This window comes from Apus apus, chromosome 11, assembly GCF_020740795.1.
Source record: "Apus apus isolate bApuApu2 chromosome 11, bApuApu2.pri.cur, whole genome shotgun sequence".
In the NCBI taxonomy this organism is placed as follows: domain Eukaryota; kingdom Metazoa; phylum Chordata; class Aves; order Apodiformes; family Apodidae; genus Apus; species Apus apus.
The window spans coordinates 14,552,535-14,568,428 of record NC_067292.1 but is presented as its reverse complement, the minus strand read 5'-3'; the positions used below and the strand labels follow the sequence as shown (position 1 = coordinate 14,568,428).

General features: G+C 37.6%; 2 long non-coding RNA genes across 2 annotated transcripts in view; one reads left to right on the top strand and one right to left on the bottom strand.

Annotated features, from left to right (window-relative positions):
• LOC127389432 (uncharacterized) overlaps positions 1–15,894 on the top strand; it is a 79,510-nt gene that overhangs the window by 31,660 nt on the left and 31,956 nt on the right. Inside the window, exon 3 of the long non-coding RNA XR_007890633.1 lies at positions 11,842–11,923. This is a non-coding gene — a long non-coding RNA (uncharacterized LOC127389432). The remainder of the gene's footprint in view (positions 1–11,841; positions 11,924–15,894) is intronic.
• LOC127389434 (uncharacterized) lies at positions 16–12,234 on the bottom strand. The gene is made up of 3 exons (XR_007890635.1): positions 12,147–12,234; positions 9,333–9,571; positions 16–118 (listed from the first exon to the last, which is right to left on the bottom strand). It is a non-coding gene; the product is annotated as an uncharacterized LOC127389434 (long non-coding RNA).

Sequence of the window (15,894 nt, the reverse complement as noted above, 5' to 3'; positions counted from 1 at the left end):
CAAGGGTCACAAAGACACAACTTTACTTGTGGTAACAGCAGTCCTTGCCTGAGAGGAAGGTTGGACTAACTGACCTTCAGTGTATCTTTCCAACTAACACTCATGACTTTGTGATTGTCTGGAAAATAAAAAAAAAATTGGATTGTCTGTTAATTTTTCACATGGAGTATAATTTTCATAAATTGACTTGAAAGCTTCAAATCTGTACACAATTCATCTGATGTCCATCTTGAGCTTTATGAGATAATTTATTTAAAACCAGAATACTGAAAAGATCTGAATTTTGGCCATGAAGTGTCAGAATTAGAGTTTCTGAATTATAGAAAATCTGCACTAATTACTTAACCTTAGTTGGCTTTCAAACTCAGTGCTGGCCTTTTCTAGTTGTATTTTGGGATTGCTTGCTTGGTTGGTCAGTTTGGGAACTCCCAGCCAAAAAAGGATCAGGACTATATTGATTTTAAAAGTATAGAGGGATATCCTTCACACAAGAGAAATTTTTAGACAGAAATATACTTGAAACAAGCAATATCTTGTTATACGGTCATTCTTAAATTACATTTAAAGTAATATACTTGTCAGCAGGGAAATGGATTAAGTATTGTATATACATTATTATTATGCAATATTGAATATAGAGATAAGTAACAATTTTAAATTTCTAATAAACAATTAAGGATTGTGATTGCTTGCTAATAAGAAATTTGATGAGAGTTGCTACTGAGCCCTAGCAGGAAGTCTTCCATGACTGGGAAATGAAAATAGCAAATAATGACTTACTTAGGAAAGTCTGAAGAAGAAAACGGAAGAGGAACAGAGTCTACTTTTACCTTAGTGGCTTTACTTTATTCACTGTCATTTGTGTTTTGGAAATGTGTGGTCTCACGTGGAAAAAGATTGGTATTATTGCAGACAAATCTTGTGATAAGTGACTTCTATAAAGAGGATAGCCAGGCACCTAGCTAGAATATGCAGTCAAAATTAATATATTCTCAAGATTAGAAACTTGCATGGTGTCCACAAATAACAATAATTATAATAATAAAGATGTAAATTAGGTAAAGGTTTTATGTTTTTATTTAAAAAAATTTATTGGTTGAGAATGCTTGAACTCTTCTATTAAGTATTTAAAAATCATGGGCAAGGAAGCAACAGGATTTTAGGTGTGGTTTGTTGCTGCTGTTTGGAGAGAAGGTAAAAATAATTACCAAAAGATATATAGAGATATGTAGGAAAGGCCTTCTATACGGAAGTAAAAACTGAAGGAAGGATAGATTTCTGTAGACTACTATAAACTAGGAACTGAAAGAACAGTTTGAAGTTTTTATTTTTAAAATGCAAAGAAGAAAATTACCTTAGTGGCTGATTTGACTGTGCTATCTGGTTATAATTATAAATAATGGTACAAATGTTCAGTAAATATCTGTCTTTGAGAAAGCTCCCCCATGCTTTTGTATCATATGATACTTGTGATAAATTATTGCTACTATAATTTACCTAGTAGAAATCTAGATAATTATTTTATGTATCTGCATTAATAAAGGAATCTTCAATATATAAATAAATAAAAATCAGTCAGTAACTAGAATGTGAAATTATACAAGCTCAAGTGATACAAAATGCAGGTTTCCAAAAGGGACACAGTGAGCACTGACTAGAGGGGCTGTCTAACACTGAAAACATTGAGAGCAGAATGTGAATTTTTAAAAATGTCCTAGCTCAACCCAAGCTGAGGACTTTCTCATACAGCATCTGGCCTATCTTGTGCAGGTGATCAAAATGTTTCATTAAGACTGCAAATTTAAGACTATGCATTTGTGAGCAAGAGTTGAAAAGGGATCTAAAGGCAAAGGCTTGTTGTGTGGAGTCACTCCTGCAGGGCAGATTTTCTAAATGCCTCAGTACCATTTTTGCTAGGGTAATTGTGCCATTACCTTGCTAGTGGGGAAAGAACTGTCTCTTTGAAGGCCCAGTGATTTCACTGTAAGCCTATGCAGACTCAGGGAGGCACCTGGAAGTATCTAGGAACAGTGCCTGCCATTGCAGGTGCCAGTGTCCCTCAGCCAGCAGGTCATACAAATGCAATTTAAAGCCTTTATATGGGCAAATCCATACACTCACACAAACTTGAGAAGGTTTTCTGTTTACTGTTGGGTTTTTTTTTTCTGGGTGTAGATACCCTTCTCCTTCAAATACCCCTGATTTTCAAGGCCTTTGACATTTGATTCCTTATCTTTTTGAATCACAGCATTTCTCTGTATGGTTTAAGAATCAAAGATGGTTGCACAGAACAGAGTTAACCTGGTCTAGCTGGCATGACTACAATCAGCATTAGAGGCTGCTGATTCAGCAGGAGACAGTTACAAAAACATTTCTAAGGGAAACCACAGCATTAGGCAATGCCGTCAAAAACATGAAAAAGGAAAAATTTAAACAATCTCTTAAAATTAAAGTGCCTGACACTAGTCTTGCTTGAAACTGGAGGAAGTCCTGCTGCTGAGAGTGTAAATAAGGTCTGAATTGGGTCCGATGCCTGACTTGTAAGGTGTCAATGAGACTCCTAAGAGAAACTCTTTTCATTCCTTTCACAATCAGCATAATTTGAGGTGACTACATCCAATGGTAATTCTTGTAGAAAAAGAATGTCTGGGTAAATCCCTGCTACATGTTTCTGTGTGCAGAAGGAGTGCTGCTTCCTCACCTTCAGCCACATTCTGATACCTTTGTTAAATACTGTGCTGTTTAGCTTAAGTAAACAGCAACAGAACACAGCACTTTCTGGGGAGGAGTGCTGCACAAGCAGTCCTGTGTGCTTTCACTGACAGGTGTTGCAAAGGAAAGAAATTGCAAGACTGAATATGCTTTTGTACTTCTTGGTATGCTGTTTCTGTATTATGAAACTGACCATGACTGGTATACATCTCTAAATAATCCAATTTTAATAAAGGAAAGTTGGGGCAAACTATCTCAGGAATGCAGTGTCATTAACAGGATGTGAATAAACACATGATAAGCCTAGGAGCTCAGAGCGGCAGAGAGCTCTCTTTCATCTTGTTTCTATGTTATTTTCTATATAAAAGAGTTGGGACTTAAGTTTTAAAGTGGAAGTGTTTTCAAATAAGTATATTAAGAGTAGAAACGCAACAACAATGTTTTTAGAAATCTACTAAACTGACCCAACAACAATTTTTATGGTGTTTATTTGTTAAATCAACCTGAGGTTTTCTAGCTCACTTGCTTATAGAGGTAACATAAATATACTGGAACAGGCCCGGTCACAAGGACATTCATCCTTATTTTAGCAGCAGGAGAATCCGCTTGGAGTGAACAACTTGTCTTATATGTTGCATTGCCCCAGTTCTGCTTGAATCCAGGGAACTTAGTTTGAACTATATCTGAAAATTTTTGAATATGTTTTTGAATACTGCTTTATTGAATTATGTGCTGCTTCTGTGGAATGGATAGTGAAAAGGCAGAATATTTATCCCTGTATTTTTGTATTAATTGAATGTGTAGCTTGATGGCTTACAGAATGTCTTTTTTCCACAAATATGGTTAAAATAGTTGTGTTAAATATTAAAAAGGTGGAAGTAGAGCATGAGTCAACTGAATTAAAAACCAGAATTAATATCATCACCACACCATGCTCTATTTTATACACATCAGTACATATATTCAAAAAGAGAAAATGATCTTGGTTTTTAGAATTGGTTCCTGACATCTGGCACCGATATATTTCACATCAGTCAAGTACCTACCTTGCTCATAATATTCATGAGATCTCTGATAAGCTATTTTCCCTTCAGCAGAATAATTGTGGAGGGATACTCTGATCACCAGATAACTACCGGGGTTGGGATTTGTCAAACTAAAATGCTTCCAAACAAAATAAGTCGTCTTTTATATTTTGTTCACCTCTGTAGGTGTTAAAGTAACATTAGCACCAACTAGCATTGAAATGTAGTACTTCCTTGAATGTTTGTAAGGTACAGCTTCCCTAATAAAAAACATGGTCAAAAAGCACAATTTCTATGCCTGCACTATGACAATTCCCTTCCTCCTCATATTATTAATCAAAAGTGGCCTGATATTTTTATTTCTTTAGTATTGTGTGAGGCTAGGTGGGTAGGGATGCCTGCAAGAGCACAGGCATTCTGCAAATCCACCTGTTTTTGCAAGTGTAGCTACATAAGCTCTTATGTGCTTCAGTTTATAAACATTTTTTTGAGGTTATTATAAGTCATCCCACAGCAGATACTCTGAGATATATGTTCCTTACTAAAAACCCTTGGTGATCCACAAACCACACATGCTTTAGAAGCAAACACTTACAGCAGTGGGGAAATGGTTGCTTTTCTCTTTTAAAGGTATGTAACTGATCAGTGTCATTGTTTCTCACAGCAGTGACTCAGAGCAGAGGAAATACATCCACTCTCTTACACACTCTCAGGGCTCAAACTAGGAGTGTATTTAAAAGCTCGTGCTCTTGTTAAGTGGACCATGCTGCCACATAGTGGAAGTCTGATAAACTCTGTCTTCACCCATTTTATTAAATTGCACAAATATAAAGATGAAATAATGTGGCTTGTTCATTTACGTAATAATTAACGGCACATTTACACTCCTAGCATATCACTGTTGATGTTTACTGTTTGATCAAGTATGATGGATGCCTTGTGGTTGCAAATTCAAATTAGCATAATTTCATCACCAAGGGACCCATGAAAAGGTTCAATTATAGAGCAATCTCATTAATACCAGGGCTTGTTAAACTAATAGAAATAGACATCCCAACAGCTCTGATATGTATACGTGTGCTTGGAATATAATTAACGGAAAAGTAACCCATACCTGAAACAAGCTTGGATGATATGATTACATGATATACTAGACTGACTGAGACAAACACTGTTACAATATAGAAAATATTTTGTTAGATCTGCTTAGGGAAAAAATGTCAGCAAAGATAAGGGCAGCCTTTATTCCAAAATGTTAGCAACAGATTTATCCTTAGGCTTTAAGGAATACATAGTACTTTTTTTTTTTTTCTTTCTTTTCTTGGTAAACCTTTTTATGAAAAACTATTTAACTCATGCTGTCCTTTGATAAGGTAGCAGGACAAACAGTACCCTCCCTCCCCCTTTTATTGTTAGCCACTTAATTTTTAAGTAGCCATTTTTCTAAAACTTGAAATGGGAGAATTTACCTCCAAAGAAGAACTATGGTAAGGAAGTTTGTAGAAGTCCTACTTATTGTAGCTGTGAATGTGGGTGGGCAGCCAGCTCTTTCTTCGGAGGAGCACAATTCAAATTTTCCAGGAATGAGAATAGAAAACTACTGCAACTGGCACCTGTCACTCATGCATGACAGGAATGAGTTTGAAGTCCAAGCAATAATCTTACTCTTGCAGATTTTCTACTGACAGACAAAAGCTTTTCTTCAGTGTTTTTTTTTCCATCAGTTAAATGCAATAATACTGAAGCTGTGTGGGAAACTTTTTTCCCTCAAGAAAATTTTTCTGTCAAGACAATTAGAGTTCTTATAACATTTTTTCATGAAAAAAAAAAAAAGGTAGTTTGTATAACGATTGCCACGTTACCATTTACTTACAAATAAATCTCATTTACATTCTGTGATGTACCACCATATCAGACCAATGATGACACAGAGACTTTCTGCTTTGAATGGGTCAGTGCACTGAACACCTTCCATGGACAGCTTAGAGCTTACTCCTAGCCCTCTTCCTCTCATTTGAACTGAGGACCTATTCTAAACATTCAATAGAAAACATTTCTTTTACTCTAACAAATCACAATATTCTGAATAAATATGTTATAAAAGATGCATTGCTAGTGCTAATAATACCTGTCTTCTAAGGAGCTGAATGACCAGTTTCATGAATTCTGGGTTCACCAGGTTGTTATTCTCTGTGCAGTAGACACCTAACTGTATGGAAAGAGGGGTCCATCACTTGCATGACACTCTTCCTCAGGCAGGAAAGGGTATTAAAATAATTTGTGACAGGCTGGATATAAGTTACTTTCTTTTTCATAGTATCACATTAGAGAGTGCATATCCTTTGTTCAGGCTTGTTCAGAATTCACTAAAGTGTAAATTTGTTGGTTCCATCCAAAGAAGCCCCATGAGCCCATTCTTATTTGACTTAGTTTATACTGCTTAGTAAGGGAGTTCAAAAAAGCCATGAAAAGCCACTCTCAAGCAAGAATAATAGTGTCAACACAGTCATGCATCTAAGAAAACTTTCTCTTTTAGGCAAAGTCTTGTGACACAAGAACTTTGGCTCTCAATAGAGGAAAAACTTCCAGATTTTGACACAATCCTTCCCATTATTTCTCCAAACCAAATAGCTTTAGTTCAGCCTTGCTAGAAAGCCAAAACTGGTCTCTGCTCAAGAGAACTGTGACTAAATGTCATTTAGTTTGAACCTGTGTGAAAGTGCATTGGATGATCGTCATAAACACAAGGTTGTGAGCTCTGATCTCTCTCGTTGCTCTTCATGTGCCTTCTATAAAGCTTTGTTTATTTTCCCTCTCTTCTAGTGGTGCTGATGGTCCTTATACTGAAGCCATTATTTATGATAGATAGTGGCTTTAGGCACTATTTAAACCAAACCAAAAAATGGAACAAAATCCTTATATAAATCTAGAAACAATCACTCCTTAACACTAGGAATAGTTTTCTGTATCCTAGACTGTTGTAGGACTGACTTTTCAACGAGATTTTTTTCTTCACTAACTTCACCAGGGGAAATTGCTTTGGATCATGCACTTTATATGGTATCTGATGATCCTACAATCAAGCTCTTAATCAGTTAGTGCTCGTAAAAATCTTGCATGTCTGCAGAACACTGTAGAGCTGGTAAACTGCAGCAGAGTATGGAAATAAGTATTGTGAGCACGAACAGCAAGAACTTTTTGGCAACCATAACTAGCTCCAGTAAAATTGATCCTGTTCACAATACAATAACTCTCTAACAATTCATTGTTGAATCCCTTGTTTCCTTTGTAGACCTAATTCTTGCTTAAATTCATTTTTTATGCTGATGTGTATATGCTCTGATTCATCACATGATTTTATTAAATCTACAATGCTGCATTTTTTATCACTTCCTGCTAGTTGATATTTCTGCAATTTGAAGCAAAATAACACAATTCCAAAAATACTTGAAAGCTGAGGAATGACTCATACTCTAGTTCATTGAATACCATAAAATATTTGGTGACTCAGAGTCCTAGCACAAACCAAAAGTCCGAAAAAGACTCTATTGTTCACAATACAGAGGTACAAAATCTGAAGGCTTCTAAATTAGGCGTTAGAAGCTATTCCTGCTTTTGCAGTTGTGACTTGTCAAAATTCCAGCTAATCCCTGTGTAGATTTTTAAAACAGTGTAACGGAACCTAGTAATTTTATAATGAGAAATAGTGTGTTTGCTAGATTATTTCCAATTTGTAATGTTGATTAGTTTCATGCAAGAGTGTAATGATCTGGAGTGGAGGAATATATGACACTGGAATACTGGAAACAGTTTTCAAAGCATAATGCAGCTGTGTTACATAGTTCTACTACTTAGAATTACAATAGCAGCGTAGCTCACTTTCTGAATGATTCAGCTTTCATGCTTTGAACACTAAAAGCTTTTATTCTCTAGGGCAAACTGATCCCTGCATAGTCCAATGATCATGTCTCTGGTTGAGTGGATTAAGTAGGAAATGACTTAGAATACCCTGACCAAGAAATAAGAATATTTGAGGAATGAAGTTTTCCTGGGATCATTTCCCATCTGAAGATGGCACTTCTCTATGGATTATGCACACTAGTGTCAGTGATGTGTATGGGCATCTTTATTAAATTTTGTTATTCCTGATCTGCTTTTAATCTAACATCACTTTGCACTAATGTACATCTACTGATGTGACTAGATCAACATCCATGTAATGATGCATTAAAGAAATGAAAGGCCTCTCTCTTCTCTTTTAAAAATTGTATGTTTTGTTTCATGTGGCCTTTTGAGGTGTGGCCATTCATATACAGCTTTGATGGATAATGTCATTTCTGAAATGACATTATCATACTGCTTAGTAAGTCCAGAGAGAATTCAGCTGGTGTTTAGTTGGTGATAACATTTGGTTTGGCCTAAGATTTTAATAATGAAACAAAAAGGGTATTGAGAATCATGTGGCTGTTTGTACTGCCTTGGAAGAACCTTAGGAGAACAGGTGCATCGAAGTACCTTTTTAAGAGCACTGAGCTGAACTAGGATTTGAGGATTTCTTTGGAGAACTGAGTTTCTGTTTAAACGTAGTCTCTGGAGCAGACAGAAAATGGTAGATATGAGAGTAAGTACGTATCACAGGAAACAGTAGAGCTATAATAATGTATGACTGCACCCAGTAGAGTTAGAAATGTTAATCTAATAGAGCAGGCATATTTCTTATGTGTAGATTTTTAAAATAGAATATCAGCAGACTTGTGCAGATGACGTTTAAATTAATCCATAAGCATTGGTACATTCCCTGCCAAGGTGCAATACCATTGATCACAACTGGGGCTCATTGTTATTAAGGTTTCAACATTAGTATTAACAAGTCACCTTTGTATCATGAAAAGGCAGAGGGTTGATAGGCATTAAGAAAACAGCTGCATCATAGCAAGCAGCCAAGAGCACAATGGGTGTCAATAGGAGGTAAAACTACTCCCGCTGAGACAAGTGAAGAAGAAAAATGAAACAGGAGGATTTGTTCCAGCAGCCCTGTCTAATTGTTTATTCCCTTCTCATTCTATCCTAGTCACTTAAGGGCTATGGCTTCTGTCATGTAAAACAAACAAAAAAAAACAAACTAAGCTTGGGGTTTCTCTCACTGTAAATGAGTGAAATCTGGGTGTTGGGAAGCTGTAGGCAGGGTGATGGTGTGTTACCTTTTCCTGATTAGCTACAAGGCATTTACTTTTATAAGTGCTGTGTGAGCCTATGACCTCATGAGTGGCCCCAGCCAATACTAAGAGGCTACTGTAGAAAGGAGATTAGGTTCCACTAATGGTGTCACAGCATGAAATAAAATGCAACGTATTAACTGGGGGAGAGGGAGCAGGAGGTGGGAGAGAGCAGAGAGGGGAAAAAAGACTTGGAATGGAAAAGGACAACTTAAAGGTACAAAAGAACCCAGTGACAGCTTAGTATATTTGTAACTCCTGGATATAAATGGATTTTGCAGGCTTCATCTGTGGTAATAGACAATTTAAACAGTATGGGTACTGATCTTTCTTCATTGAAGGGGTTGCAACTGGTACCCAGAAGCTTGGCTGTGCTCACCTCTTGTAGCTTGACTCCAGTGAATGGTGCAGAACCTTCCTACTGCAGCAGGTCTCTGACAGCTCCACATTACCCCGGTGTCCTTCTCAGTGCTGTGGGCAGCAGCACCTGACCGGATTAATCGGTTCTAATAGCGGACATCTACAACATTTTGACTGTGAAGCTTCATTCAAAGGCAAACTGACTTGCACCTTCTCCCCTCAGAGGGCTCAGTCTCTACTTCATGGCTATACGACAAGCTGTAAAAATGCAAATTTTTTCATCAATGTTAGCTTTGAAGCTACTGTGCTTCCTGGAAGAACAAATCAGGCATTTTCCATAATCTGCAGTAGGATCTTTTATAAGATGCATTTCATAAATAGAGCAAATGAAACAACTGAAGTAAAAAGCTTGCTGTCAGGTGAAATATACCTAATACATTATTGTATCACTGTTATTAAATCCACTTGGACTGGAAGAACTGGAGCTTTTACCAAACTGGCCAATCTTTTGTTCAAATATTCTTTCTTGGTTCTAAAATTAGTAAAATCTGGCAGCAGTATTTCTGGTCTAGTTTATAGAATTTCCACATTTGCACTGACTGCATTTCCTAGCGGGATGGGGTTAGATGGTTGACTCATGCATGTGAAAAATATTTTGACCCTTGTCATTTCTCACATTTTGCCATACTTATCAAATGGGATCTAGCAAATGAACACACTGAATAAATACTGCTCTGATACCTATTAATGTATAGATATTCATTCTCAGTCTTTAAATCTGTAATACTCCCATTAGAACCCAGTTTTACATGCTAGGAATCAGGGAACAAACTATACATCGCATAATCTATTTGCCAGGTGTCTTCACCTTGTGTGTGAAAACAGTGGGTCCGTAAATACTTGAATTGGAAACTGATTTATTAAAAAGAAATCTTGAAACATTGCAAGGAATTTTTCAACTTATGAAATTTATATGTGGTTTTGCAGTCAAGGCACAATTTTAAGTCCAGAAATAGTTTAATAGGCTAGTTTGAGAGGATCTTTTTCTGAAGGTTGTCTACTGGTGCTACTGTTGTTTACAAGCTTACAGCATGTGAATAACAACACTCTGGCTTTGAGTAATAGGGCACTGGACTTGCCACTAGAAGACATGTTCATGCTGCTGATCTGGGGAGAGACCCAAGAGTGATCTGCCCATTCAATAATTTGTTTTTTCTGGGAGTTGAAAAGTAGAGGTGGTGAGCTAAACAAAGCACAGATGCTGATTCCTCTTCCCTTCTCCCACACACTTATAAATCTACATAGATTCTAACGGAACACAGGACAGTTTCTCATGGCTACAACAGCCACCATCTTGGCTGATCTCTTGTGCTTTAATGTATCTCATTCCTAGGCCTGGTAGGATTCACAGATCCATAGGGTCAAATTCCATGAGTGTCACAGCTACACTGGTAGCAGTACTCAGAGAGCAGAAATGAATGCAGGGCTTCTGTTTCTTTTGTCCTGTCATGATTTGTAAGGTTTGAGCAAGAAGGAGAATGATCCAAGCTTGGTGATGCAAGGCCTGTTGGGAGGCAGGGAACTTTGGATTTGCATGGTCTAGTCCTACCTAGGCACTTTATCCAGGCACCTCTGCTCACCTAGCTCCTGCTGTCTGGTAGCCAGCCTTCTGCCAGGTGACACTGAACACCCTTAGGCTGAGGTGGGGAAGGATTGGATTTTGCCACTTAATGGGTACATGCTCCACCTACTGGACTGCAGTATGGAAAAGTCAGGGGTATAATATACTCTGGCTGCTGTTGTTGCAGAAGTTACATTCCTCCCTAATTATAGCATTGAGTTTATGAGAGAGAGGGGCCTGCCAACACATCTTTAGCACGTCCCCGAGTGGTTGTTGACCTGTAGCTTAGCGCACGTAGTGCTCTGTGTTAAAAGCACTGAAGGGTGGCATAGCACTCCTGCTCTTGGGGCAATTTTAGATGGCATCTATTACTCAGCACTATTTTCTCCTTGTAGGTTTTTTAATGGTGATTCTGCATGCTTCTTGAAGTTCTCTGCTAATGTCAGTAAAGATGTATTGCAGTCTGAAGGCAATGACTGCAATTGTCTCTATAGATATTTTACTAATGTTTGTGTACTAGTTTTTTTGGAAAGGTAGGATGCATAGCTAGAGCAGAGACTGGGGCTCCCAGCTCTCACCGATTTGCTGTGTGACCTTGATCAGCACATTTAAATTGTGAATCAGTCTTCTCTGCTAAATTGAGATTATGTTCCACAATTCCTGTACAAAATCCAATTTCATGAGGTAAATCAACTAATATGATATGAAATATATTGTAGAAAGCACATTCTTCACATTATTTTCAGTCTCACGAAGACATTGCACAAGTAGCATGGGGAAGCCCACAGTTACTCCTACTGTGAGATATTTGTAACTTTTACCTTTCTTTGGCAGGACTTTGGGGACTGGGAAACTGTTATGTTACACTTAAAATACTGATTTGATTTTCTTCTCATTTTCTTCTCAGCAATGCTATTAAACAAATGAGAAGCAAGAGCTGCTCTAACTTCTATGCTGCATGAAGACAGAAGGCTCACTACATGCAATTTGTAAGTTTGACGTATTTCTATGATTGTACCCAAATTTCATAAAGCAATAGGTTTAGAGCATTGTTCCTGCAGGATACACCACCATTCTTTATTGAAACTCCATTCAATATATCTGTGAAGGTTAAGAACTGATCACAGCTCCCAAGACTATTTGAAACACTCTAGCCACTGACCTCAGTTGTTACCACCCTCATTTCCCAATATGCCACAGATTTGTACTTACACTCTCTCTGGGAGCTGTTGAAGCTGCAGGAGGCTGGACGTGACATTGGCTCTGATCCCAGTGCCCTCACACATGACCCCAATCAGCTTTGCTACAATTCTCATGATACCCACAGGGTTTCCAGATGGAAAGAAAAAAATAAATGTTATCAGCACAATCCAAATGGAAAAGGGTTATTTTTTTCCATAGACAGTCTCCACTTTGGTAATGATACACAGGAGTTATTAATTCATCTTTTTGTATCAGAATAGTTTCATTTATTAGAGCAAGGAGAATAACAGGCTTACTTTGATTGTCAGATTCCTTTTTCCTTTTTAAATGGGAAATAATGCTAGAAGGAATTATCCTTATTTTCAATACAACTTGTACTCCTCATCAAAACTTGAAATCTGTGATATGGAAAGAATTGGTCATTCAATCTATTAAACATGTGCTTAATAGTCAAATATTAGTTTCAGCTAAGCTAAAATGATGGTTGTACTTAGAAGTGATTCCAAGTCACAAGTCAATAATGAGCAATATTTTCTCCCTAAAAACAGCAAGAGAAGGCTATAGAGGCACCTTTTAATAACATAGGAAAGGACATTTCACAGTTTTTTAAACTGTTTCACAACATATTTTTGTGTACTTTGAAAGTAACGCCATCTGCAGAAATCAATTGCACATATTCTGCATTTACATTAGTGCTCATTACCTATCCTGTAATCTGCCATAACTAAGATTAATTTTTTGAAGGAATCTATGAAAAGTAACATCTTTGACTAGTTTCTCATTAAATGTAACAGAAACCTTTAGAGGACAGGACAGTTTTCTCATCAGTACAAGTCCCATCTCTCACATGATGGGACTCCTTCAAGGGCTTGATCAGGATGTTCTTTCTCCATACGAATTCAATCTTTGCCTGTCTGCTAGGATTACTAAGTATGTCTTGAATTAGTAAAAACTGTGATGAATTGCTAATCTAATTAACTACAATTTTTAATCAGCTGAGCTAACATCATACATGTTTTGTAAATATGCTAACAGCACCTTCAGAATAAATTTGTTTTATAGAGGGTGATTAGAATAAATATTTAATTTGTCATTGCACAAATAGTGGCTGGCTGAGCATAGGATAACTGAATTAATCATCTCAAAACCATGATGTAACTACTTAGCTCAAAAAGTAAAGCTGCTTTGGGTTCCCTCTAAATTATGTAGTAGCAATCTCACGGACATCTTTTCAGACACCTTCTTCCCTCCTTACTGTCTTAGTAAATGCTGTGGACACAATGAGAGAGAGTCTTTTCAGGATACAGATGAGAGCAGGTACAGGTAAAGATTTTCTCTGATTCGGAGCTTTTGGGGTTCCATTAGAATAGCAATTATTGGAGTTGTTAAAGGAACAGAGCTTCTTGATTGTCACTCAGTTTCTTGTGTTCAATCTTGGTAGGATAAATAAACAAGTAAGTTGAGCAGTAATTGGAAAAAAAGCAGATGTATGTCTTCTTTGGCACAGCCCAGGATCTTTAGTTGCAGGTATGCGTTCACTTGTACTAAAGCAAAGGCTTCTTGTTACGTATGTCTGTTTGTGGCAGATCTTGAAGTTCTGACCTGTTGCTTCATTAAAATAATCTCTGCAAGGGAATCTTTCTTGATTATATGAATTTTCAGTGCCATTTCCAGTTGTAACTGTGTTATACTGAGTCAAAGCTGTATGCCAGCTAGACATTCAAGTCCTTCTTTTAATTAAGACTAACATTTAAAAGTTTTCAGAATCAGGGCCCAAAATTAACATTTCTGTTACTCTTCCCAGCCTCTAACCACTGATCCATGAATTAAACAATGTGCTGAACTGTAGAAAAATATTATCATCACCTCACCTTTTTTTAAATAAGAACCAGGTATTTTTACTGCCAGATACATGCTGAGATTTTGATGACATTCATATGATGTACAATGGCCAGTAAAGTTAATCCCAGATCTGCATTCTTTAAAGATACCCATGAGGATAGACTTCTGCACCCTCTTTCAATGTAAAGATGGCTTTCACAACTGCAGCTCGCCTCACTGCATGTTCTTCGACTCTTAACATATCTTCTTAATAAAAATGCTTTTACTAATAGTGAAAAATTGAATCTATCAATGTGTTATCAGCCCACGTTTACATTGCTACTGTCTAGACTTCAGAGAGTCTCAGTGAGAGGCAGTGAGGCCATTGCAGCCTGACAAGGGCATGTTGAGATACCTCGGCATAGACTGCACAAATTCTCTTCTAATTTTATGTTTTAGAATGTGTTTTGCAGAAGAGATAATTAGAAAGTGCTGGCTAACAGGGAATAACAGGGATCAGTCTGAGAGCTCAGAGAGACTGCAGAAATTATGAGTGACCCAAAGATAAATGTGTGCATTCCCATGACAGATAAAAGAACTAACAAGTAAATTCACCACCACAAGCAAACAGATTACAGTTCAGGTGGTGTTTCTGAAGGACGAAGAAAAGTAATTCAATCTTACCTTCAGATGTGGCAACTTCAATAGCTCTGCCAGGGATGTCAGCATTGCTACCATCTGGCTGCATTATAGTTACACGGCTCATTTCAAACACTGCAAGCTGTGTATTGTTGTAGCAAAAAAGTCAACAATCACCATGATAAGAGTTGTAAGTCCTAAATAACAGCTAAATAATTTTCTGCACAGTATCTTGCCTAAGTGGGAGCTGCCTGGTCACTCCTGCAGAAAGAAACTGCTCTTACAACTGCTTTTGCAGACTTTTAAAAGGAAGTGTCCGAGGCTACTTCATGCCTGTTCAGAAAACATGAGCTTGAGTTTGTTAAGGTCTCACTGAAGATACTTCCATGGAATGTTAAATGGAAACACTGGACACAGCCTCTAGGCATCAGCAGAAGCCACAGTAAGACAAAGATATGATCTTGTCCTACTCCCTTGAAGAGCATATTACTTTATTGCAGTCTAAATCTCAAGTATTCACTTTTGGGAAATATTTTGGAGGGATGATGCATTGTTTTCAGTGCAGAATGGGATGGGGAGTAGAGAAATAAGAACAGTGTGCAGTCACGAGGACCTATCACTGGTAGACATCCTCTGGACTGCTCCAGCTTTGAGTACATAGTTGGCATACAGAAGATGTAAACTCAGAATTGAGCAATACAGGCAACTGCAGTTGGATCTCCAAATCCCTGAAGAGTTTTTTAAGTCACCAGAGTCTTGGCTGTTGTGGTGTGAGCCTGACTTTTGCTGTGCCCCAGGAATCAGAATTTCCATCCTTCTTGAGCATCAGCTTAGAGCCCTGGCTTCACTGGACATATCAGATGCATGTGAGTGGGTACTGGTCCTCTGTATAGTCCCATCCACATCCTCCAGGATTCAAAAGCTCCATGGCCTGGACAATCTGGTCCCAACATAAAGTAACCTCTGTATTAGCAGAGGAAAGTTTGTGTACTACTCTGATTGTGTAGCCTAAATTATTATCTAACCCCCAGTAAGTTATAATATAGCAGTGATATATTCAGAGCTGGCTTGGCCTTTTGAAATGCAAATTAACAGTTAAGTAATAATCAGGTGCATTTGACCCTACTTGAGAATAGCCAAATGTTGAGTCTGTTTTTCCAAACTTAAGATCTGCTGGGTACATTACAGTACAGTTTAACAGTGCACACATAATAGTCGCATAGCTCAGGCAGGCACCAGTGCTGAGTCAAGGGTGTGCTGCAAGGCCTCACTTCCTTTCTCATGGCTCTCTTGCCTT